Here is a 20998-nt window from a genome sequence, read left to right as displayed (position 1 = left end):
ACAGAACCCTACATTCCACAGACTGCGTGTGTGCAAAGACTCTGCATTCCCCCACACACACACACCCCCTCACGCACACACATAAGGTCTGCATCAAAGGACTGACCAGGACGCCTGTCCATGACCCCCCGCCTCTTGTCCATGAATGAAAGATAACAAGCCAATTTATGACGCTTTTAGGCAAAAAGAAGATCAAACAAAGTGGTGAAGACCAGAATTAATTAACCTAGTTTATGGCTCTCGGCGTCAAGGTGGGAAACCTTATCGTATGCAAGCTCACACAGATGGCCAACAGAATTGACCTCACACTGAACTCCTGAAAACCCATCCGCACAGGACGAATAGCATGGACCAACAGCGACCCCAAGTGGACAGTTGCGAAATCATGTTTCGTCCTGCAGCCGTCTAAATACATAAAGGACTTAATCGAGTGTTTATAAATATGTTTATGCAATATGTATGAATGTTACTCCCTGTTGTCCTCAGGTGAATGTCTACCAACTAATGAAGTGATGTGTATTACTGTTTCAATCATGAAGGAAATTTTCTGTCTCTGATTAAGAAAACGAATTAATTTCTAACTTCTAGCATAATATTGTAGTGGGATGTAATCATAAAATATCCAAGATATATATACGTAGATGTTTGATATTAATAATCCAGGACACTCATTGTGCTATACCACAAGTATGTATAAGTAATTTTTGTGTATACGTGAATCTTTTCTCTCTCTCTGAAACGTGAAACAAGTCACGTGAGCCTCAGACCCAGGATCCAATCAAAGGAAGGATACCTCCCAAATGGGCGTGACCGCACCACATCTGAAAAGAGAGTGTCCGACTCACGTCGCTCTCTCTTGGCTTCCGCTCTTCCCTGCCTTCTTCTTTCACTCTCCTGCGAGCTCTTCTTCCGCTCTCCAGCGACCTTCTCACGTTGCGCTCTTCCTTCTTCCTTGCGTCAAGGAAACGACTCATCAAAGACTCTAAGAAGGACCGCACTCAGCTCCAAGGGACGCCTTGTGCTAGTTAGCAGTGTGATACAGAAACTACAGCGTAATGTCGAGTAACTCTAAGTAATCTTTGTTTAATTGTGTTTATGTTTTATCGCCCAATCTAAGTTAATCTCACGACTGATCAAAGCAGGTGAAACTTATTTTGGCCAGAATAAGATATCACCCCTGAGATTAGTTGATAGCGGATATGTTAGCTTTACACTCTGACTTCTGAGGGCATCGCTTCTGGGGACTCGAGTAACGAGCGAACGACTCTGAGACGCCCCCCTCACTCAGGGGACAATCCAGCCAGGCCAGCAGTTCTCCGTGAAGGGAATCCCCCGACTGACGTCACACCGTCTAAGGCCAAGAGTGTCTGACTCACCCTGGAAGGAATCCCCTTTCCAGCGAGCCTACCTTCAGTGACACAGGGAGGATAAGAAGCAAAGACCCAGAGAACGGAGATTGAATCTGCGGGACCCGACAGCTCGGTGATAAAAGGCAAAAAGAGTAAGCAAGCAAAATTTACTCACTTTTCAGAAGCTGATGCCTAATTAAGTCTCTTGATAAATTTATACATTAATTAAATCTTATTTAGCAACACATTAGTCAAGTCATATCGCCTAGCCTATCTTTAAATTCAAACCAGTTTGACCTGTGTTGATCTAGTGAGAATTCCTAAGGTTGTGCTATGTCTAGTAAATAGTCTCTTTTCTTTTAATAAAATATTTCCATTATTTGAATAACAGTGTGTGGAGTCTGTTCATTAAAAGTCTGAAAATCCTGAAGAACTCACGTAGCGATAACATTATTCACTCTCTAACTACTTGTTAATGTTTTTGTCAATTAAGTCAATCATAACAATAACAATTATTATCATCAGTCAAAACGTCAGTAATCAGAACGAGTTTGAATAAGGTCAAACGCTACAAATACAATATATAAATATATATATATATTTATATAGAAACACTACAGTGTATACACAACATACACTACAGTTTATACAGGGACTGGATGGCTCGTAGGAAAGAGCCCAGTACCCCCGCATAGACCTTACAGGGGAGGCTGAGGAGTGTGATTCCCCCTATAGTTGGAACGTAAGCTCTGATCCCCCTTCTTTAAAAAAGGGACCACCACCCCAGTCTGCCAGTCCAGAGGCACTGCCCCCGATGTCCACGCGATGTTGCAAAGACATGTCAGCCAGAACAGCCCCACAACATCCAGAGCCTTGAGGAACCCAGGGCGAACCTCATCCACCCCCAGGGCCCTACCGCCAAGGAGTTTTCCTACCACCTTGGCCACCTCAGCCCCAGTGATAGACGAGCCCTCCCCAGGATCCCCAAATTGTACTTCCTCTGTGGAAGACATGCTGGTGGGATTAAGAAGATCCTCTAAGTATTCCTTCCACCGCCTAGTGACGTCCCCAGTCAAGGTCAACAACTCCCCACCCCCACCATATACAGTGTTGGTGGAAAACCGCTTTCCCATCCTGAGTCGCCTGATGGTTTGCCAGAATCTTCTCAGAGCCGACCGAAAGTCATTTTCCATGTCCTCAACAAACTCCTCACACACCCGAATTTTTGCCTCAGCGACAACTGAAGCCGCGAGCCACTTTGCTCTTTAATACCTGTCAGCTGCCTCCGGAGTCCCCTGAGCCAACCAGGCTCGATAGGACTCTTTTTTCAGCTTGACAGCCTCCCTCACCCGGGGTGTCCACCACTGAGTGCAGGGATTGCCACCCTGACAGGCACCAACAACTTTGCAGCCACAGCTCCGTTCAGCCGCCTCAACATTGGAAGTCCGGAACATAGCCCATTTAGACTCAATGTCACTGGCCTCCCCCAGGATGCAGTCGAAGCTCTGCTGGATGTGGGAATTGAAGATCTTTCTAACAGGTTCCTTTGCCAGATGTTCCCAGCAAACCCTCAGCACACATTTAGGCCTGCCAGGTCTGTCCGGCATCCTCCCCGCCATCTGATCCAACTCAGCACCGGGTGGTGATCAGTTGACAGCTCAGCACCTCTCTTCACCCGAGTGTCCAGAACATATGGCCGCATATCCTGATGCCAGGTGTTCTTGTGGACACCCGTATGCTCGAACATGGTGTTCATGATGGACAAACTGTGATGGGCACAGAAATCCAATAACTGAACACCACTCGGGTTCAGATCAGCGTGGCCGTTCCTCCCAATCACGCCCCTCCAGGTCTCACTGTCATTACCCACGTGAGCATTGACGTCCCCTAGCAGAACAATGAGTACCCAGAATGAGTACTCTCCAGCACCCCCTCTAGGGTCCCCAAGAAGGCCTGGTACTCTGAACTGCTGTTCGGTGCATAAGCACAAACAACCATCAAAGCCCTTTCCCCAACCCGAAGGCGCAGGGAAATTACCCTCTCTTCCACTGGGGTAAAGCCCAACATACATGCGCTAAGCCGGGGGCTATGAGTAAGCCCACTCCTGCCTTACACCTCTCACCCTGGGCAACTCCAGAGTGAAAGAGCATCCAGCCCCTCTCAAGGAGATTGGTTCCAGAGCCCATACTGTGTGTCGAGGTAAGTCCAACTATATGTAGCCGGTACCTCTCAACCTCGCAAACCAGCTCAGGCTCTTTTCCTATCAGAGAGGTTACGTTCCATGTTCCAAGAGCCCGTTTCAGTAACTGAGGATCAGAACACCAAGGCCCCTGCCCTCGTCTGCCACCCAATCCACAATGCACCAGACCCAGATTACTACCTCTCTCACAGGTGGTGGGCCCATGGGAGAGTGAACCCATGTTGCTCCTTCGGGCTGAGCCCGGACAGACCCCATGAGTGAAAGTCCGACCACCAGGCGCTCGCCAAGGAGCCCCTTCCCCAGGCCTGGCTCCAGGGTCGAGCCCCAGTAACTCTACTCCAGGCGAGGAAAGCTGTGTCTCTGTTCTTACTCTGTTCATCTGGGTCTTTATGGATCACTCTTTGTCTGGCCCATCACCTAGGACCAATTTGCCTTGGGAGACCCTACCAGGACCTATTGCCCCCAACAACATAGCTCCTAGGCTCACGCAGGCATGCAAACCCTTCCACCATGTTAAGGTGCTGATCCAGGGAGGGGTAATTTATAGGAAACTAATTTATGTGTAATATATATTTTTGCTCATTTGTGGCTCATTTAGATTAAATGAGTTATTTTGTAATATAGGTAATTATGTTTATTTTAATATTTTCAGTGATTCCGTTTGAATAACTTGAGTGATATGAATTTTGCTGTGTTATATATGTAGTTTGAGTAAATAAAATATTCAGATGTATTAAATTAAACAAAAAAAATCCTAAAGATTTTTGTGGCTGATTTTTGCACTCATTGTTCATTGTATATCAAAAAAATATTTTTATTGGGCTATAATGTTCACATTTCCCTATCAAATTAGTATCTAATTACTATTTGCAGTATTATTATTTTGATTACCTAAAATGTGTGTAGGGAGTACTCCTCTACTGACTGACACAGATGAACAGAACTCTGTTTACCTATGTTCATTCATTCATTCATTCATTGTCTGTAACCGTTTATTCAGTTCATGGTCGCAGTGAGTCTGAAGTCTACCAGGAATCACTGGTAACATCGCAGGAACACATCCTGGAGGGGGTGCCAGTCCTTCGCAGGGTGACACACACTCACACGTTCACTCACAAACTCAAATCTATGAACACTTTTGAGTCGCCAATCCACCTACCAATGTGTGTTTTTGTACCCTGGGAGGAAACCAAAGCACCCGGAAGAAACTCACACGGACACAGGGAGAATGCAATTTAAATATCAAAGGTTTTTTTGTTGTGTGTTTGAGTAAGTCCCCAATATGGTGGCTACTACACTGTGATGTCAGCTGCAAACCATGGCTAGCACAAATTGCTGAGAAAGTTCATCCTGGCCACGATAAGTGTGTTGTTAGATCAGTGCACTCCCATGCTGACCACTTTGTTCTCTCCCACATCCCACCTTGGATGCCCATGATACCAGTTCACTAGTTGTCCTTCCTTTAGCAGATATGATAGGTTCTCACTATTGAATCTTCATGAAAAACATTCATGTTTTAAAGATGCTCTGACCCAGATATTATGACCATGACACTCACTGGTTCTGGCCATTTAGATCCTTTCATTAACCCATTTTTCTGCTCAGTTACAGCTTAATAAAGCCCACCAAATCACAGAGGCCATAGTAACAAGATAATCAATATTTTTCACTTCGCCTCTCAGTGGTTATAATCTTGTGCCTGCATGTGTTCAATTCACTCAGAGTCAAAGTAAAACTCACAGTCAGATTAAGATTTAAAATTAGATTCAAAGTGTGATTCAGGCTCAGAGTCAGATTCCTGATTATACGTAGACTGTATTTCAGTGATTAGAACAGAAAGCCCAGTGTTTTTTTCTCAGATATTTAACGGGAGAACTTTGGAGAAAGTTCTCTTCTGATTTATGGACATAATCTGTCCCTGAAACATCTTTTATTTCCCTTTAGATCTGGACCATTTTTATAGAACTGTGTTTTGTGTGAAGCCAGAGGGAGATTCTTATACTGTGTGTGTGTGTGTGTGTGTGCGTGTGCATGTGTGTTGTTGTTTTCTCCTGTCTGTTGTGTCTGCGCTGTGGCTGAGAGATATTTAACATTTCCAAAAGGTCACCCTCCACTCTCTGCCATACAGAGATATCAATAAAGGAAGGTCAATTTAAGGTGGTATGAATGATTATTTAATAGCGTAGGAATGATTATAACACCTGTCTCATTTCTTTTCTGCTCAGGACTCAGCTTGTCCAGGTTTACACACACACGCACACACACACATACACACACCCTTCTTAATGCTGCACCCTAGTGTGATTTGATTGGCACAGATTTTGCAGGATTTGATGAAAAGACCATGTGTTTCATTTTTCTGGGCCTAATCATTATTCATGACCTTTTGGAAAAAATGTGAGGCATCGTCACCAAACTGTCAAAACAAATCATTAAGCTATGGGAGGGCTGCAGTTGGACTGCGTGACCGGGGAACTGAAACCAAGATATTTCTTGTTTATAATCCACATTAAGATTATGCATATTTGCTAATTGTGCCATTATTTATGCAATTTGTGACTTTGATTAGTAGTTCATTTCAATGTTTTGTTCCAAACGTGCCATTTGTACACTTTTATTATATGAAGACATGGGTCTAATACATATTTAGTAGAAGCAACAAGGAAAATCTGTTATGAGATTGTTATAAGTATATTAAAAATGTATTCAACTAATTACCTGATCTTTTTTAGCTTGTTTTGTACTTAAACAGAACATTTGTTTTTTTTAAACAATGGAGATAATTCCAAACTTTGAAAAGCACAAACCAAGATGAGGATATTGCTCTATTACTGCTCCATATGTGGGTAATGTTCACTTAATTTTGTTTCAAATTACTCTTTTAAATTACTTAAGATGGAAATGTTTCCAAATTCAGGAAACAGCTAACTGCATGAACGTAAACACAGACCAAAAGTACTACAAAACTTGAGTTACAAATGAATTTCTTTGGTAATGCAAAGAGTGAATAAAAACGTACAGAAATGTTAAACAACATAAGAACAACAGTCCTCCAAACATACCGTTCCACCTTAAAAGATGCAAAGCTTCTGAACAAACCAAAGAGAACTGTGTTTCCCCAGTTGTGCATGTTAAGTGATCCATATCTACTGAAAATATTTTTAATGGTCAGGTTATTTTGAAGATTATGCAAATAATCATTTAATAAATGACAAATAATCAGCCTGCCTATTGAATTTCACTTTCACAAAGATAAAATAAATTAAAAGAAATGAAACACATATATAAATATTGTTAAGGGACATGCACAAGCTGTAACCAGATGCTACATCATCCGAGCTGTCCCAAAGAACCCACTATGCAGAGAGCTGACATGTCCAGGAGTCACGGAATTCAGCACCAGTAAAACACCCAGCCTCCAGCTCATGATGAGATGAGCCGTAAGATGCCGCCGGAGCAGCAGAAAGTGACTCTGGTCCACCAGAGTGTGAGAGAAGCCCTGCCGTGAGACAGATGACTAACCGCTCTTTTTCTCCTCTCTTCCCCAAATCACTTTTTGTTGGTTGAAAATATATATATTATAATTATTCTGGGACAAAAAAATCCAGATAAATGATCTGGTTCAAAAGTAAAAATGGATACAGTCTGGAGAGATAACATTGAATATTGGATAAATGAGGTAACCAAAAAAAGGAAAATAAACAGCTTGACTTCGGAAATCTGTGAAACCACTCTCAGCACCATCATGCCAAGACTTGGTAAATGTGCTAGATTCTAGAGACTAACAAAGTTCTGAACTGTTTTTCTATAACTCATGGCTAACATTCAAAAGCCAATGCTGAACTGATGCCATTGCTTTGGCTCCAACTACAACTGGAATTGACACAGTTGTGCTTCCTTGTTTTAAATTGCCTAATTCTGCTGCACCTTCTGCAGCTGTCTACAGTAGGAGGAATACAGCTTCTATCTTTCCCTGTGGGGCCCATAGAGAGTGCCTTGGAGAACTATACCAAGACTTTGAAAGCTGTAGAAAAATAGATGTAAGCTCCCTTTTTCTCTCCCCCATGTTTTTCCCAAACATATGTTCACATGTGTGCAGGCAGTTTTTCAAGAGATTTCAGTCTATGATTTGCTTTTGTTTGTCTTTTACATTCAGTCAGGCCCTACTAACCCTTCAGAGATGGGGTAACAAAATAATGAATGAAAAATAATTTTTTTATGAATAATGGAAAAAACCAAAATTATCGGCCAATTATAAGTGCTACTTCTCATTTTCTGTCAGTGGTAATACCAATCAAAATATTTTCAGGGGTTACTCTTGGTTTTGTTTAAATAAATATGTGAGAGAAGGACCGACCTTTATAATGGACATAGTGAGGAATCCGTTTGCTAGGTGTGCGATTAGGTGCACTCTGTTCAGTTCAGGTCCTGGCACTCCAGCGGGGTTTGTTGTGGACACCAACGGAGTCGGTGGAAGCAGCGTGCTGGAGTTTCCCCCTCACCAGAGGACTGCCCCCTCAAGCTCAGGGAAGATTTTCGGGGGTTGTTGAGAGTTGGTGCTGTTAGCCTCGAACCTCAGGTCAGAAGAGGTGAGGATAACAGGGACGTATTTCATGAGGATCCTTGGAAGGGTTTCATGGACTTCCTCATGAATGCACCCATTGGACCTCTCGAACCCTCAACAGCTCCAGCACCACCTCCTCTAGCAGCCCAAGTCCCTGCCTCCATGGACGTCTTCGCAAGGCCCCCTGCCTCCGTGGACATTGCTGCAGGGCCTCCTGCCTCTGTGGATGTCGTTGCAGGATGGCATACTGCTGCTGCTCCAGTGTCCACAGCGCCTCCAGCCACTCCTGTTCCCGTGATATTGGCGACCTCTGCCGCTTCTGTTCCTGTGCCTGAGGCGGATCCCACTGCTTCTGTTCCTCTGCTCCTGTCCCTGAGATGGCAGCAAACTGTCTTGTCCCCAGTTCATTTTTCTGTCCCTCCTCAGGTTTTGTCTCCAGTTCGTTCCCCTCTTCAGTCCAGTGCTTTGTCACCCATCTCTAGCTCTGTCTTGTCTCTGTTTCAGTCTCCAGTTCTGTCCTTTGTCTTGTCCCGTCTCCTGTTTCTAGTCCTGTCCATTGTCGGTTTATGTCTAGTCTCTTGTCCCCAGTTCAATCTCCCTTCCAGTCTTCCAGCCCTTGTTCCAGTATGATGTTCAGTCTCCTGTTTCTGCCCCTGTCCTGAGTCCAGTCTCTGTTCTTGTTGCGTGTCTTGTCTCCTGTCCAATCTCAAGTTTTGTCTCCTGATGCTCCCCTGTCCTGCCCAGAGTCTAGTCTCCTGTTTCCAGTTTTGTCATGTCCCCAGCTCCATTTTCTGTGTCTGCTCCTGTCTTGTCCTGAGTCCTGTCACCTATTAGTTCATTGACCTGTCAGTCTTGTTCTGTTTTATTTTCCTCTCCTGCACCAGCTTCAGGAGGGTTTAGGTGTTTGGAGGGTGCACACGTCACATCCTGTTTTCCTCACCATGTGCTCATTTATTCATTCATTATCTGCAACTGCTTATCCAGTTCAGGGTCACGGTGGGTCCAGAGCCTACCTAGAATCATTCCTACCTGGAATCATTGGGCGCAAGGCGGGAATACATCTTGGAGGATGCTCCAATCCTTCACAGGGCAACACAGACACACATTCACTCACACCTATGGATACTTTTGAGTCGCCAATCCACCTACCAATGTGTGTTTTTGGACTGTGGGAGGAAACCAGAGCACCCGGAGGAAACCCACATGGACATGGGGAAAACACACCAACTCCTCACAGACAATCACCCGGAGCAGGAATTGAACACACAACCTCCAGGTCCCTGGAGGGGGTAGTGTCAGCTGCGCCACCGTGCCACCATTTAGCACATGGCTCTGTTTATACTTCCTGTCTCTGCCCTAGTCCTGCTTCAGCTCCACCCTCTCATCAGTGTCTCCTCCTTGTAGTCCTGCTCTCGTTATCAGTCCCAGGTGTTCCTTGTCAATGCTCTGTGTGTATATATAGTCCATTTGTTTCAGTGCTCCCTTGTCGGTTCTTGTGTGTGTGTAGATGTGTTTTACACATTACCACCAGTTGACAGTTATGTTCCTGTCCTAGTTATGTTCCACTGAGTTCTAGTTTGTTTTCTTGCCTCCCTGCTCATATTTGTTTTTCTGTTTGCCTTGGTTTTGTTTAAATAAATATTCTTTGTGTGTACGTCTACCTCCTCATCCTCCCTCAACTGTGACAACTGTTTAACAAAGGCAGCTAAATTAAACCTGGAATCGACCATATATGCTTTAAATTTTACTTTTAAAATGTACATTTACAATGTTTTTATGTATACATCAGCTATTTAAAGTGGGACAGAGTATTAAATAATAAATTAGTGAAAAACGATATTATCTTCATAAACTGACCCAATTAATGTGGAATCAAAGGTTTGCATAAGAAAATTGCAACTAAGAAAATGTCTGCCTCATCTAGTGGTGGAACATATTAATGTGGAAACAGAAAGTTAAATATGAAGCTGGTAAATCCAGGAAAAACAGCATTGGTTCATTCACTTCTGCCCTTGGCTGGAGTAGGCAGATATTTAAAGAGATGTACACCTTTCTCTGTAAATAGTTAGATTATGGCACATGCCAAATTTCATAACGGTTCGTCTTGTGCTCATTCCCTCCATTCGGTAACTCGTGTGATTCTGATCTGAAAATCTGATATACTCTAATTGTACAGAGATTGTAAGCACCTACACTGATCAACTGTAATATTATGACCTCCTTGTTTTTACACTCACTGTCTATTTTCTACAATGTTTTACATTCTCTCAGCTCCACTGACCAGACAGGAGCATGATCTATTTGGGTGGTAGCTCATTCTTAGACCTGCAGTGACACTGAAGTGGTTTTGATGTGTTCATGTGTGTTGTGCTGGTACGAGTAGATCAGACACAGCAGTGCTGCTGGAGTGTCTTGAGTTTTCTTATGACCAACACTGACATCTGCATATTTGTGTCCAATAATAGTCAATTTACATTTAAGGTTTTTCACAGTAAATAACTGATTTTTTCCCCCAGTAAATAATTAAGGATTTGTTTGAATTCCTTAAGACAATTTAGTAAACTGTAGATATTCTTAATTCAAAGTACACCTGGATTTGTTTTCCTGCAAATCTCACCAAGACATTTTAACATTTTAAACTAATGTCTAGTGGCTTACCTGAGAAACCCAGACATGTGCAATGGCACTTAATTCAAACAAAAAAAAACAAAACAAAAAATATCATCTTCAGGACATGTAAGCACAGCATGATCCCGCATGTGCTGTTACTGAGCCGCAACAGATTCAGCATCCATCACAGCAGGATTCATTTTGCCTGCTGGAACGGGCTTTTATTAATATGACAGCTTCCCACAGAAAAAAAGGTTTATTTCACACATAATGAGCTAATTTGTCTACATCTGATTGCACTAATCGTGTCTACCTGTCACTATTTTACAGTGTTTTGCTGCAGGACTGTTTGACAAGTTCCAAAGCTATCTATTTGTCTGAAACTACCATAGTTTAGTTTAAAAGAATGATTTAGGGATAAAAAGTTTCTGTTGTTCTGGTAGAAAGGTCCAAAAATGTTCAATGGAATGAAGTACTAAACAACAGGAAGGACTGATTCTTATAATGATGATTATAGGGATCACTGTAGCCATGTTATTGGTAGTAGTATTAGTTTTAGAGGTGGTGGTGGTGATCATCATCATCATCATCATAGCAGTGATGGACATGAGTGGTTCTTTCATTAGAGCAATGGAGCAATGCACCACCAAAAGAGAAAGGGAGGACATTTTTTCTCTCATTCTGCCACAGTATTTAAGGCAATATCTACATGTGGGAAAGCGCTGTGGGGGGTACATGTTGGGAAGCGCTGTTGTCTCTGATTTCCTTTCAGAAGGTCCACAGTTTTTAAAATGGAATGGAATGTTTAAGGAGAAAAAAATGGCTGTTTGTGGCTAAATTTGAACAAAGTTCAAGTTTTTATTTACCATTTTTAATTACCACAGAAACTCACATGTAATTCGAATAGTTTTGTAGCACTTTTGATCTGCATTTACTTTAATGCAGATAGCACTCTCCGGAATTTAGACTCAATTCTTTCTATATCCAAAATAAGACAGTTTTACTCACCTATGGAGCAGGAATAGAGTAAATTCCTCATCTCGATTCATGCTTTTCAATGTTTGGAAATCTATTCATTGTATAAGAACTTTCAAAATGTCCTTTTTCTGCCATGAGCAGAGAAAGAAATTTAGCATACCGGACTTTTACACTCTTAAAGACACTGGGGCTTAGTAAACACATTACATTTTTTTAAGGATGCAAACAGACTGGCAAACATTTCCTTTAACCAAGCTCTGCCAGAGGGCATGCCCCTCTGTATGTCACAGACAGCCCAAATTAGCTTTTGTTCAGCCTCTTTTTGAGCAATTTCCAGTCTGCACTCACAGGCTCTCATGTTAAGGCTCTTTTTTCAAACTGCAGAGCCTCCAGTTCATTTTCTATGGGTTCTATAGGAGGGCTAGCCCTATGTGCTTTCGTCAAACTCGTCAAACTCGTCAAACAGCTCGAGTCGTGTAGAGAGAACAGCTAGTGATCTGGTCAATACAGCTACCATAAACTTCACAATATATTTTATTCTGCATATCTTACACCTAAAATAAAATGTTATCTGAAGACTCTGTCAAATTGCTGTAAGAGTGAAAAAAACTACTGAATGTAAAATGAGTAATGATAAATGTGGTCTTTCTATCTTTAAGATATTTTTGAGGGTGACTTTTATAATGAAATCCTGGATATAACTATCCACAAATACTGTACAGTAGGTAGATAAAGAAAAGGATTTATGAAAAATAGCACTGTGTAATTGTATAGGGCAGTGTCAAATTAGTTTTTTGATTAATTTGTACAATGCAATGTGTCAATTGTCTACATTGCTAGCTCTTAATTTACCCACTGCACAAGTCACTTTAGGCACAATGGCAACCTATGTACACACAGATTTGACAGGAGCCGCCATAGGTGATTGAGCTGATGATGTTGGTGATAATGGTAATAGTAGTGATAAGGGTTATGATGATTGTAGTGAGACTGAAGTTTCTATTGATGATTATGATAATGATGACATTTATACTGAAGATGGTGTTGGTGCCATGCTGGTGCACATGATGTTGGTTTATGTCTATGTTGATGGCTGTGAGAATAATGAAGGTAATAAAGATGTTGGTAAACCAGGCAGCACCTTGGCACAACAGGTATTGTCGTTGTCACACAGCTCCAGGGTCCTGGTATTGTGGGTTTGAGCCCCGCTCTGGGTGACTGTCTTTGAGGAGTTTGTGTTCTCCCCATGTCTGTGTGGGTTTCCTCCGGGTACTCTGGGTTCCTCCCATGGTCCAATAACACATGTTGGTAGGTGGATTGGCTACTCCCAGTGTCCATAGGTGTGAGTGTGTGAGTGAATGTGTGAGTGTGTGTTTCCTTGTGAAGGACAGGCACCCCCTCCAGGGTGTTTTCCCGCCCTGCACCTGTGATTCCGGGTATACTCTAGGCCCACCGCGACCCTGAACTGGATAAGCAGTTACAGACAATGAATGAATGGATAAATCAATGTGGTGACCATCGTGGTCATGGGGATGGTGATGAGAATTATGAGTGTTTGGTTGATTTGGTTGATAACCCTAACCCTATGGTAAAATCACTCATGTGATTATAACTGTGATGACAGTTGTGATGATGTTTATGCTTGTAATGATGGTGGTGATCATGTTGAATATGGTATTAAGTGATTATGATGATGATGATGATGATGATGATGCCATTCATGGTGATGGCGACAATCAGGATAAAGTTGGTAATGGAGATAAGGAGACTGATGTTGCGGCTACTACCCTTGATGATAACAAAAGGAAAAAAAAAAACCTAAAGCTTAGCAGTCAGTTCATCCTGCAGTATTGTAGAAGGTTTTATGATGGCGTCTGCAGAGTGATGAGTGTCCTCAATGTCCGACATCACACACACACTGATGCTGGATGAGTAATGATAGTGTCTACTGACCCATATGAGGGTCAGTACATCAATTACAGATTCTAATAAAGCAGCAGACACTTCTCTCTCACACAGCATGACACAAAGACACTGTATTCACACAGTGTGTGTGTGTTTGTCCGTGTGCGCACATGTGTAAATCAGCAGTGAGGTGTATGAATTGTTTCTTTATCAGATTCAGCAGGTCACCCTCTCCTGTTCTTGAATGTGTGTTATATTTTAAGAGCTGTCTCACACACAACGTTCCTTATTCTTAAAACTGTATACATCACATCTGATCATAAAACAAGGGCATTTAAATTAATTAAACTAAATAAACCATCACTAAATCAGCCAGTGTTTAAGAATATCTTACTACACAAAAACATCACTCTGCTACAGTGGTGTACAGTAACAAAGTAAATGTAACTAGTTACTGTACTTGAGTAATTTTTGGGCGACATTTTACTTTAACTCCATTTAACTACATTTTAAAGTCAAATATCTTACTTTATACTCAATCAAAATTTATTTATATAGCACTTTTTACAACTACTGTTGTCACAAAGCAGATTTACACAATTAGTGTCAGAACTGATCGTTTGAATATAATTTGGGGCCACTGGAAGCATCAGCTTGAATGTCAACCTGAATAATCCAAGTCTGTTTCTACGTCTGTGTAATTGATGGTGGTGGGTAATGGCAAGGGGTCCGAGGCGGGCAGCTGTAGATGGAAGTGAGCTGCTGGTTTGGTGTGGACTGCAGGAGAACCAAGCAGACAACCTTCCATCAATGGAACACCATTTTCTCAGAAAAGAGTAAAGAGAAGCAATTAGTAGTAGGTTGAGTGTGATAGAAAAGTTTATGTGAATATTTTCATTAGTGTAGTGACTCCAGCAGATCTCAGTGTAACAGACTGAAATCTAAATTAAGAAAATCTACCATTACGTTTGGTTTATGTGTGAACAAAACCATAACATGTCTGAACAAATCACCCTACTCCGTGCGACACACAACTACACCGTTGCTAGGAGACAAGTCTTCGTTTATTATTGTGTATATACACAGTTTACGAATCTGTAGATGACACAAATCATTCACTGCGGGTGAGAGTCAGTTGGAGATTTATTAAACACAATATGTGAAGCAAGGTCAAAACCAAAAGAAATATTCCAAAACCCAAAAATCAGCACAGAGAGATAAACAATTGGAAATGGCAAAAATGAGTATCAGGCATAAAGTAAAAAAAAAAAAAAAAACATAGTCTGTTTAAAAGACAGGTGTCTCAGAATTGCAAAAGTAGCTCAAACTATTCTCTGCAACAATGTAGACAAAACAGAGAGCTTAAAGGAACACTATGTAATATTTTTACCTTAAAATTAGAGCTTCAAAATCATTGTGATGGTTCACTGACCTGTAATAGTGTGAACACTAACTACAACTGACTAAGATAGGTAAGCAAACAGATAAGCAATAAAGACTTTAAATAACAATCTAAAACGAAGCTTAGGAACTTGACTAAACAGCAACTAACAATCAAACTGAGCATGTGACCTGTCTGAGAAGGGCTTCCTTCAGCTTCAACCAACTATGTAACTTTTGGAGGAGAGTAGGAAGACACCACTTTCCTCCCCCTCCCTACCAATTTCAGTACAGTGTTGTAAAAGTTAATTGACTATGGGGATCTCCAGGAGCAGAAAAAAACCAAATCTTACCAAGTGTTCCTAAATGAGTAAAAAACACACTTAAGACCACACTTAAGGCACACATTTTAAGTTTATATGTGTGCATTATTTGTGTTGATTCCAGGTAGGCTCTGGACCCCCCGCGACCCTAAATTGGATAAGCGGTTACAGATAATGGATGGATGGATGGATTATTTGTGTTGCTCTGCAATTACACCAACAAACAACTAGGGCTGACTTTCAAACATCATCTTCAACCCTGTGTAATACACAATGTAGTGGTGTTGTGGTATTAGATTTACAAATCCTTAAAGTGCACTATTTAGGGAGTGTAGTGTAGAGGAGTTAATATTTCTGGACTTGATTTGAGCTTGAACCATGTTTGTCTGACTGCAGACCAATCACAGTCGTTGTGGTCTGCGTAGACACAGTGATTTACATTTCTGGAGAGGTGAGCGTCAGGCCACGCTGCCTAAGATATAGGTTTAACACAAAAGCATAAATTAGGCTTAATACTCAGGAGACAGCAACCTCTGTTGGTTTGGAGGGCAGCACCTTGGGTGTAAGTAATAGTTGATTTGACATCATTCATTGTATTTCATCTTTGGCAGTGTCTGCTGTGTTCATCCACGTCAGACTAATTAATGACATTCTATTAAAAGACTGGGGGAAACAAGAGTGACACTATAGTCTTTTCACCTACAGTGTGTTAAGCATGAGTCTTGTTAAAAAAAATTATAATAGGACATTAGGGCCATAACACATCATGGTACATTTCCTTTCGATACGTAAGTACATTTAAATGTAAATAATTTTGTACTTTTACTCAAGTGGAGGTCTACAAGGAGGACTACATTTACTAGAGTAATATTTTACATTGAGCATCTGTACTTGAGTAAAAGTACATAGTTTGTGTACTTTGTCCACCACTGCTCGTCTAGCTGTAAAAATATATAGCATTTTGTCTTTTCACACTGTATTATGATGTAATTTTATCATTGCATACCTGCATATTAAACCTCTAGGCAAAAGTTAAACGCAAGTTAAAAATGAGTTTATGTGGTAATTCAGACAGTGAATAAACACTTACAAACAGGTTAACTTCAATGTACATGCTATGGTCCCATTTTACACTAAGACATATTGTTCCACATTAAAAGATGCAGAGCTTCTGAATGAAAACAAATAGTAGTTTCCAAGAATCATCTACAGGTGCTGGTCATAAAATTAGAATATCATAAAAAAATTGATTTATTTCAGTAATTCCATTCAAAAAGTGAAACATATATTATACTCTTTCATTACACACAGACTGATATATTTCAAGTGTTTATTTCTTTTAATTTGATGATTATAACTGACAACTAATGAAAACCCCAAATTCAGTATCTCAGAAAATTAGAATATTACTTAAGACCAACACAAAATAAAAGGATTTTTAGAAATGCTGGTGAACTGAAAAGTATGAACATGAAAAGTATGAGCACGTACATCACTCAATACTTAGCTGGGGCTCCTTTTGCCTGAATTACTGCAGCAATGTGGCGTGGCATGGAGTAGATCAGTCTGTGGCACTGCTCAGGTGTTATGAGAGCCCAGGTTGCTCTGATAGTGGCCTTCAGCTCTTTTGCATTGTTGGGTCTGGCCTATTGCATCTTCCTCTTCACAATACCCCATAGATTTTCTATGGGGTTAAGGTCAGGCGAGTTTGCTGGCCAGTTAAGAACAGGGAGGCCATAGTCCTTAAACCAGGTACTGGTAGCTTTGGCACTATGTGTAGGTGCCAAGTCCTGTTGGAAAATGATATCTGCATCTCCATGATGTTGGTCAGCAACAGGAAGCATAAAGTTCTAAAACTTCCTGGTAGATGGCTGCGTTGACCTTGGACCTCAGAAACACAGTGGACCAACACCAACAGATGACATGGCAGCCCAAACCATCACTGAATGTGGAAACTTTACACTGGACCTCAAGCAATGTGGATTCTGTGTCTCTCCTCTCTTCCTCCAGACTCTGGGACCTTGATTTCCAAAAGAAATGCAAAATTTTCTTTCATCAGAGAACATAAATTTGGACCACTCAGCAGCAGTCCAGTCCTTTGTGGAAGTGAGACGCTTCTGATGCTGTCTCTTCTCCAAGAGTGGCTTGACACAAGGAATGCGACAGCTGAAACCCATGTCTTGCATACGTCTGTGTGTGGTGGCTCTTGACGCACAGCTGCAGTCCAGTCTTTGTGAATCTCCCCCACATTTTTCGATTGGTTTTGTGTTACAATCCTCTCCAGGGTGTGGTTATCCCTATTGTTTGCACAATTTCTTCTACCACATCTTTTTCTTCCTTTCGCCTCTCTATTAATGAGCTTGGACACAGAGCTCTGTGAACAGCCAGTCTCTTTACAATGACCTTTTGTGTCTTGCCCTGCTTGTGAAAGTGTCAGTGGTCGTCTTTTGGACAACTGTCAAGTCAGCAGTCTTCCCCATGATTGTGTAGCCTACAGAACTAGACTGAGAGACCATTTAAAGGCCTTTTGAGTTAATTATCTGATTAGAGTGTGGCACCAGGTGTTTTCAATATTGAACCTTTTCACAATATTCTAATTTTCTGAGGTACTGAATTTGGGGCTTTCATTAGTTGTCGGTTATAATCATCAAATTAAAAGAAATAAACACTTGAGATATATCAGTCTGTGTGTAATGAATGAGTATAATATACAAGTTTCACTTTTTGAATGGAATTACTGAAATAAATCAACATTTTCATTATATTCTAATTTAAAGTTACCCGTATGTTACCTTTTATTTTAGTTGTAACCCTTTCATGCTACCAACTGGGAGGTTAAGTCTAGAAAACTATGGCTAACACGATATCATTGAAGCTCAGAGCACACACACACACATGCGTACATAAAGATCTATTAGACAGGTGCACTCTTGCTCTTACACACACACACACACACACACTTGCACTGTATTTCAGACAGATAACAGATTTTGTCCTTCATCGTCCACCAAAGTCCCACAAATCTGTCGACAAGGAGAGGTGTGTGTGTGTGTGTGTGTGTGTCTAGTCCAGAGATGTATCTCATTGTGGGAACCAAAATCTTTTTCTAGCATGTCCTCAAATGAAGACGAATGTTAATTTTAGATTTAGCATTAGTTGAGTTATTGCATGTGTGTGTGAAGAAGAGAAAAAATGAAAAACGACAAACTTTTATTCATCTCCTTAGGAAAATTGCTTATTTTTAAATGTTCGAAATAAAGTTAAACATTTGCCCTTGGTCTAGCTATGAAGTGGGCAGTTGCAAATTTGCGATATATTTAATATATGTTACTCAGTACGAACAATAGGCGTGACAGAAAATATATATTTTTACTTTGAAAGCTTTGCACACTCTCTGCGTTCTCTCAATCAGCTTCATAAGGTCGTCACCTGGAATTTATTTAACATTCCAGACTTAAAAAGGGACAGTGCCATTAATCACAGCAAGTGATTATTATAATTAACCAACAGCCCTAATATATATATATATATATATATATATATATATATATATATATATATATATATATACTTTATCTAAATAATATAATTATCTAAGTTAGTAAAGATAAAGAAAATCTTGTTAGTCGGATATAGAAAATGGGATGATTTTACCTGATTTGCTGTGCTGACTTGTATACAAACATATTGTATTTAAGTTGGGGCCCAAATTCTCAAAAAACTGGGAATGGAGTCTTCCAGAGGAAAACCTTTGAATACCTCTGGCTTAAGGTAACCCAGCTCAATATCACAAATCTGATAGAGGTGTATAAATCCCTCCCAGCATTGGGGTGTGGAGCAGCATTTCAGTGGTCAGTGGACAGATGAAACATCATCTAACACCTACAAGATGAATCCAACACCAGAGCTTGACCTTGAGGAATTCTTGTGGCTGAAAACGATCAAATCATCAAAGTAAGGTTCCAAAATCTGGTTTAAAGTTTTATGTGTGAATGTTTAAATAGTAAATCAAAAAAGCCCTCCATGAAGCAGGTAACTTTTCTGATAAAATGATGTTTAATGGTAAGAACCCTGTAAAACCACAGTAAAAAAAAAAATCACTGATCTCTTTGTCACTTTTGAACTGCATTAAGTTGCACATTCAGATGCACATTATGTACTTTAATTCCCATCAGTACATTTACACAATGCTGACTTTTACTTATACTCTTTATATTTTGCACTGTTGTATTTTGTACAGTTTTAACTTTATTCTTCTTAATTTATTATATATTTGTCTTTATATTTTATTTTATTCTATTTTATATATATATATATATATATATATATATATATATATATATATATATATATATACTATTATTAATGCACAGCAAATTTTGATTTAACACCATTGAATTGATGTGTATATTTATTCTATTCCTATTTGTGTAGGCTTTCGTCAAAGAATTTCACTGCTATTTGTACCATGTATAACTGTGTATGTGACAAATAATCTTTGATTTGATTTGACAGCTTGGTTTCAGAATAAGGTACCAACATTAAAAGCACTTTTTATTTTAGTCATGTATAAGCATCATGTATTAAGTACTTAAGAACAAAACTACTTGTCATATGATCAGTTAATATCTGATGGTGAACCGTATTTATGTTCCTCAGTGCTGTATCACCACCTGTATTACACCCCTCTGGAATTTATTATTGAGCCTGCAGCACCGCCTGATGTTATACACACTGTAATACTACTCTCAGTGATATAAATTTTGAAACAGCAGCACCATCTCCTGCTAAGCAAACTACATTACATCACTAACTACTGTATTTGTTGAACTTACAGCTGTGCGTTCATTGTAATAAAAAAGAGACCAACCTAACTATGAAAAGGGGTTTAGCAAACCATGAGAAATATATAGTGTAACCAGGGTTCCAATGTTTTCATGTTGCCCAAAATCCCTGGCAGCGCCACTGAGTGTATACAATAGAACAATGAATATGATACAACAATAGAAATGACTAACATTATCATAAAAATGGGTCTTACATAATCATAGAGATAGGTGTTGTGGGGAATTATATAGAAAATATATAGAAAATAGAAAATTATATATTTTATGCATGTGTACTAATAATAATCATACACAAGATATGATGTAATGAATGCCAATTCATTAGAGCTTCACATAGGGCCCACCCCACACTCTTCCTACCGGCAGCCACACAATTCCCATTGTTCCAATCCTACAGCTACACCCTATGTTTGCTCTGGCTGTTTATGATCCGATCAGCAACCAGCTGCCCTTAACATCTACGGTTACTCATTGAGCCCATCACATGAGTACCCAAACCACACACTGCATCACTAGCTCTTCACAGGGGTCACCAGTAGGCACCTCCCCTTATCAGTGTTTCGCTGATTTAAGCCCTAGGCACCTCCCCTTATCAGTGTTTCGCTGATTTAAGCCCAAGACACCCTCCAAGACAGCTTTACAGTCATTCCTTACCCTTAACCATCAACAAATGTAAATCCACACTGGCCTTCCTGATGTCTAAGGCTGTACCCAGTGCCACCAGATCCATGTGCTATTTACGTGCTACGTCACCAACCACCACAATAACATCTCTACAATGCATTTCCCCAACTAGTCTGTGTTCTCCTTATCCACAACCACTGACTAGGCCTTTCAGTTGT

General features: G+C 40.5%; 1 long non-coding RNA gene across 1 annotated transcript in view; it reads left to right on the top strand.

Moving 5' to 3' along the window:
* LOC136697077 (uncharacterized) overlaps positions 1-9124 on the top strand; it is a 245903-nt gene extending 236779 nt beyond the window's left edge. The window contains exon 3 of the long non-coding RNA XR_010802677.1: positions 9103-9124. This is a non-coding gene — a long non-coding RNA (uncharacterized lncRNA). The remainder of the gene's footprint in view (positions 1-9102) is intronic.
* The last annotated feature ends 11874 nt before the right edge of the window (positions 9125-20998 follow it).

The sequence above is a fragment of the Hoplias malabaricus genome, chromosome 1 (genome assembly GCF_029633855.1).
Source record: "Hoplias malabaricus isolate fHopMal1 chromosome 1, fHopMal1.hap1, whole genome shotgun sequence".
Classification (NCBI taxonomy): Eukaryota; Metazoa; Chordata; class Actinopteri; order Characiformes; family Erythrinidae; genus Hoplias; species Hoplias malabaricus.
Note: the sequence above shows the minus strand (reverse complement) of the source record. Positions and strands in the feature narration are given on the sequence as shown.